Here is a 6,725-nt window from a genome sequence, read left to right as displayed (position 1 = left end):
TACCTATAGAGGAGGAAAAGATACTGGAATTCGAAAATTTCAAGCTCGAACCGTTCCATTCTGCATTCACGCGGATCTCGAATGTTTACTGGAACCTACGCTCCAAAGATGGATACAAGAACAATTTATCAGAAGCATCTTCCGTATAGTATAGCTTATTATCTACATTGTGCGTTTGACGATTCAATTTCAAAATTTAAAATTAATCGTGGAGAGACTTGCATTCAATGGTTTGTGAAAGAGTTGGCGGAATTCGCACATCCGTTAGAAGCTTATTTCAAAACTGTTGTAACGATGGAACCGCTCAAATTCAATCAAATCAACGAATTTCATTCAACAACAGTGTGTCACATTTGCGAAAAACCGTTTACACTCACAGACGTGAAACATCGTGATTACTACCATTTCACAGGAAAGTACCGTGGTGCTGCTCATCGAGGTTGCAATCTAAATTACCAAAATTCGCACACTATCTCAGTGATATTCCACAATCTGTCGGGTTACGATTCACATTTTCTGATCAAAGCACTGGCTACATCGTTCGAGGGAACAATTGAGCTTCTACCCGTGAACAATGAAAAGTACATTTCTTTTACAAAATATGTCAAGAAGACGTAAAGTTTAGATTCGTAGATTCGTACCGTTTCATGCCCAGTAGTCTTGAGAAATTAGCAACGTATCTCGGTGATGATCAAAAATCAATCACACGAAAATTTTATCGTAGCTCAGATAAATTTCAGTTATTGACCAGAAAAGGAGTGTTTTCGTGCGGATACATGGACAGTTGGGAGAAACTCGAGGACAGACGTCTACCATCCAAACAACAATTTGACACAAAATCAAATGATCGGGATATATCAGACGACGACTATGCACAATACACATGTATGTGAAGTTTGGCAAACTTTTAACGTTCAAACTTTGGGAGAGTATTCGGACTTGTATTTACAGTCAGAGGTTTTTTTTCCTAGCCGACGTTTTTCAAAACTTTCGACAAAGCTGTTGGACAACGTACAACCTGGATCCGTTACATCATTACACTGCGCCCGGTCTGTCGTTTGATGCGATATTGAAGTGTACCGACATCGAGCTCGAGCTTCTCACCGACTTAGATATGGTAATGTTAATCGAAAAAGGTATCCGTGGTGGTGTGTCACAGTGCTCGAATAGATACGCAGAGGCGAACAACGGGTACATGGGAGAGGAATTCGATCCTGAGGTCGAAGAATCTTGTCTCATGTACTTTGACGTTAATACTTTGTACGGTGCTGCTATGAGCTTTGCTCTGCCATATAGTTCCTTCGAATGGGTATCAGGCTTCGTACAATGCGACGTTCTTACCATCTCGGACGATGCGGAGTTTGGTTACATACTGGAGGTGGATTTGGAGTATTCTGAGGAACTGCATGAAATTCAGAAGGATTCACCACTGTGTCCAAAGCACTATATACCTCCGATTTCGAACAATAAACAACCGAAACTGACGCTCACGCTACTTTCCAAAAAAAACTACGTTGTTTACTATAGCGTTTTACAACAATGCTTGCAATTACGCTCAATATTAATCAAAATTCACAGAGTTCCTAAATTCAGACAAACCCCGTGGCTCAAGAGATACATGGATTCAAATACCGGCTTGCGGGAAATTCTCACAACGAATTCGAGAAAAATTTTTACGAACTGATGGAAAACGCAGTCTTCGGCGAACCAATGGAAAATGTTAGCGAGTATGGAGATCTCAGGCTGATCACGAAATGTGATGGAAGATACGGTGCTGGAGCTACTATAGCCAAACCCAATTTTCACAGCTGCATCGTTTTCGACAAAGATATAATTATCGTCGAAATGAGTAGGACGAAAGTCAAGTTGAATAAAGCATTGTATGTAGGTTTCTCCATATGGATCTAGCTAGAACATATGTATATCTACGATATTCATTGTAATTATATTGAACGGAAATTTGGCAACCGATCAAAATTAATGTATATGGATACCGACAGTTTCATTCACAATTTTACCGTCCCCGACATATACGAACATATAAAGGAGGACTCGCATGAATTCGACACGTTTCATTATCCGCTTGACAAGGATTATGGAATGCGTCTAACGAACAAAAAATTTCTCGGCTTGATAAAAGACCAAAATGACGGAAAAATAATGCTGGAATTTGTAGAAGTGAGAGCTGAATTGTACGCATTCCGAGTCTTGGAAGATGAGAAAGACAATAAACGTGCCAAAAGTGTCAAAGGATCAGCGTTGAGAAAAAAAACTTTTAACAATTATTTGGAATGTGTTTTGGACCGTGAAAATTTGTCTACAAATCAGCATTAAATATTTGGTCGAAAGCACGAGGTATACACCGTAGAACAGCAGAAAGTGGCACTGAGCTGGAATGACGACAAGCGGATCGTATTTCAAAACACAACCGTCACACTTCCGTGGGGCTACAAGCTTGCACCTTAGATTTGTAATTTATAACTGTACCATGATGTATAAAATATTATGCTGTAGGATAGTGAATGATAACGCTTCGAAATATAAAAAATTGTACAACGGTGCAGATGTCTGTCGATTGTCTGAAAAATAAAGATGCATACTTGTTATGTGTCAGCTATAAGATGAAGAGGCTCATACGATCTTACAAAAAATTCATTTATTCAAATGTTACATATCCGATTCGTTTATCCAACTGTTGTGTGTATTGTCAAAACCCAACCATTTAACGTATATTTTTCTTCCACGCTTCTTGAGCACCTTTTCCACCAGATAGATGTCCGGATGTTCAACCTTGAGGAGCTCTTGTTCGTAGAAATCACCAGCGATGGGTTGATCTCGGTAGTCTTCGAGCTTGTACGTCACAGGATGAGTATTTTCCACTCGACTTATCGTGAATATTTCAGTCGTCCAATTGGGAGTGTAACCTTTCTCGAGGACATTTTTGAATTTGCTGATTTGAACTTTGTCGCCGGATTTGAATTTCGCCGATATGGTAGGTATCGCTCGAAGCCCTCCGTACGCCTGACGTAATAAGAGCCTCTCGTTTCCAATAGTTACATCCGACGGTTTCATTCTTATGGTTCGGTGTTTGGCGTTGTTGTAAGCCGAAACCAAATCAGATAAGATATCGAGTCACTTGTAGCTTCCTTGCATGCTGAACCGTTTCCATATTTTACCTATCAGCGTGCGATTGAAACGTTCACTGATTGAAGCCTTCAAATTACTGTACGTGGAGTCAAGTTTGATTCCGTCACGTGTCATAGGCGGTTCAAATTTCGAGTTGTAAAATTCCGTTCCCCTGTCGACGTGTAAATTTTTCGGCATCCGTCCTTAAACAAGCACAGATTCCATTGCCTTCGTAACATCATCTCCAGACTTGCTCTCTATCGGTACAGCCCGGGCCTACTTTAAAAAGATATCAATGACTGTGAGCATGTACTGATAGCCTTTGTTTTGTCCAGCGTATGACGTCATATCAACAAGATCCGCCTGCCGGGTGTCGTCGATGCCGCGCACGTCTACACGTCGACGCGGGTGATTCCGGCGTGCAGGCTTATGCAGTTTCGTCACCGGTGCTTGCTTTTTCTCGTTCATATTCCAACATTCTTAGTCGGGTGTCCAATCGAAAAATGTTATCAGCGTTTTGAATCGACAGGTCTCTGCCTGTTTTGAAGTCTGTGTAAAAGATATCCAAGGCTTTCTCGGTGATGAGCTCTAAAGCTTTGACCATTTGATCGAGTTTGTCCATTTGTCTTTGCAGCACGTTGAATTTGCGTCCCAGGTTTCTCAACGTTACAGCATTATTTGGCTCTGCGGGATCTGCGACATTGCACAGTCTCTTTTTCCGTATATCGTAATGCCCGTCCGCTGTTATTTAGAATCCGACACCCGGAGGACCGCGACTGCTCGCGGCCGTGTTTTTATCCAGATGCCGTCCAAACACGTCGACGCTCATTCCGGTGATGAATGCAAAAACGATAGGAGCTGCTTAATAAATGATTCCTGCTTCGCGTAGCTCTTCGATAATGAAGATTATTTCGTTATTGTGACTCGGATTTTCCACTGCCTGAGATGCCAGAAGTAGAAGGAGACGCTCCACCAACTAGTTTGGATCATCCCAGAAAACGTATTCCGTTTCAACACCTTGTCAAGTGATCATAGCTTGCGGAAGTAGACCTTTACCCTTTCGGCGAGGTGATCGGAAAGAATCCATCAATTCGGCAATGATATTTTTGAATTTTTAACTTTTATCGTTTCAAACAGCCCCATTGGATGAGTAATACTTTTAATGCGCGTTCGTTGCGAGGATTATGTTTTTGAATTTTCCTTATCTCCGGCGCTCACAGATGAACCGTCATGCTTCTTTTTGAACGAAAGTTCCAGCAAACCCTTCGTTTCCGGGTCAAGCGTATCGCCAATACGAATTTAGTCACTCTCAAATGATGTAAACGAATCACCAATCATCAGTCCGTTTGAGAGGTTGCGTACACCGTACACGTTGTCCAATTCGCCTCTCTTCTTCGCATCTCTCATCAGTGTAAAATACTTATCCTTGATTTTCTCGACCAGTGTTTCTACGATTGTTCCATCTCCTGCCGAAGCAAAGGAATCGTCCATTTCCGAGACAGTTTCATTTTTCGTTTCATTTTTCATCTGCTTTATTTCTTCTTCAATTTCTCCCACCTCTTGTTTTGCTGGTTTAGTATCTTTTGTAACATTCACCAGTTCTTGCAACGGAGTCACTACTGGTTTAAAAACGTCACTCAATTTCTGAGTCGTAGATTCCTTGCCCGACTTGAGCAATCTGTGTTTTTGACAGATTGCAGCACTTGCTTGAGTGATCTGATGTAGAACATCTTTTTGTTCGGAAATTTCAGAGCTCTGCATGTTGACGCAACTGAGTCTGCAACGCTACTGCGTCTCTCGCTCGAAGACGATAGATTTCATTTCTTCTCCAGGCTACTAAAAGAATCGAATCCCCTCCTGTATCGTCCTTCCTTGAGCTCGCTGTCTTTGCCGATTACCAGAAACCCGTACTTCTCACCGTTTCAGCATGCAGAACACACACTTTTGAACTCTGTGTAAGACATATCGGTGTTCACCTGGTCGTTGTATACGTGTCTCAGGTTCATGTCGTCCTGTTTAAAAACACGAGTAAGTTCACATTGTCGCGCACGAGATGTTCGGGAATACGCGCGTACGTCCAACAGAGACAGAAACAGTCAACGTCGTGATGTCTACCCATGCAAAAGTAGGCTTTAATATTGTCCTGCTTCTCGCACGCTACATCTTCAAATATGATTATTGAGTTGGGCCGTGTTTCTTCTGGTGTAATCACTCGCTTACGCTCGGTGAACGCGAAGTACTCCGTATTCGCAACATGGTCCAACAATTGATTCAACAATTGGTATTTAGGTTGGTTGAGAGATTTCGAGTAGATGTAGATATTCTCAAATCTGAGTCCGTCGGGATGGGTTATGAGTGTAAGCAACGCATTGAATTTACCACAATTCGACGGTCCACAGAACATTGCACGGAGACTATTCGGGAGTAATTCACCGTACCGTTTGTGCCTTTTGACATTTTGTTCCGAAAGTTTGTCCAAATTCATCACGGGAAGCTTAGTAGGTTGTTTTTCAAACCGCATCTCGGATATGACTGATCGGATTTGCTATAAATACCCCGTTTTGAAGCACTCTTTTCCAGTCAACGCACGAACATGATCGCGTACAGAGGTAAACGAAGCAGCAGGCGGCAACATCGTGGCAAGGGTCCAGTGAATAAAATCGTCAACAGCCTTCCAGTCGAATTGCATGTACCTGGTTGTCAGTACTGTGGGCATTGTACAAAATCGACAAAGCGACTCACGCGGGGTGATCCGGGAATCAATTTTCTCTACGCAGCTTGCAAGGACCACGACGCTGCTTACTCGCAGAATCGTGAAAATCTTGAGGTCTGAAACAAGGCTGATAGGGTGTTGACTAAGAAAGCTTGGGAACGGGTTCTCGCAAAGGACGCAAATTTGGGTGAGAAGGCAGCCGCTTGGGCAATAGCTAATACAATGAAAGTAAAATCAAAACTCGGAATGGAAATTCAAAAGTCAAAAAATTTGACCTTGAGAAAAGTTACAAATGCTGCAAAACGTTCTATGGTTCTAAGCAACGACGCAAAAGTATCTATCGAATCTGCGCTGGAGGGAGCTGAGAACGCCGTTAAAAAAGCGGGTGGTGAATGTGAAGTGCGAAGACCTCGCGTCCTACCAGTACCTTCAGAAGTCGGTGGTCTTCTACCGTTTCTGATTCCTATTTTGGCTGGACTAGGTGCTGGAGGCGCGTTAGCCGGTGGTGCGGCAGGTAAAGCAAAAGCTGTGAACGATGCAAGTGCTGCTAGACGAAAACTGAGAGAGAGCAAACGACACAACAAAACTATGGAAGCTATCGCGTTGGGCAAAGGGCTTCATATGAAACCGTACAAAACGGGTCTTGGTCTCCATCTCTCAAAAAACTAGATGCGATGCTACCACGTCGAGCGTTGACCGATTGGGACTTGTTGAAATATGCAAAAATCTTTGGGGTTCCGCATTTCCGCAGTGTTTTCATGCGAAACGAAATGCCCAAAAACGGTCCAAGAAAAAACGAGTCAGCTATAATCAACCTTGACGACAAAGACGGTCCGGGAACACACTGAATTGCATTTAAGAAACGCGACAATAATATCGATTACCT

The sequence above is a fragment of the Neodiprion pinetum genome, chromosome 2 (genome assembly GCF_021155775.2).
Source record: "Neodiprion pinetum isolate iyNeoPine1 chromosome 2, iyNeoPine1.2, whole genome shotgun sequence".
In the NCBI taxonomy this organism is placed as follows: Eukaryota; Metazoa; Arthropoda; class Insecta; order Hymenoptera; family Diprionidae; genus Neodiprion; species Neodiprion pinetum.
Note: the sequence above shows the minus strand (reverse complement) of the source record.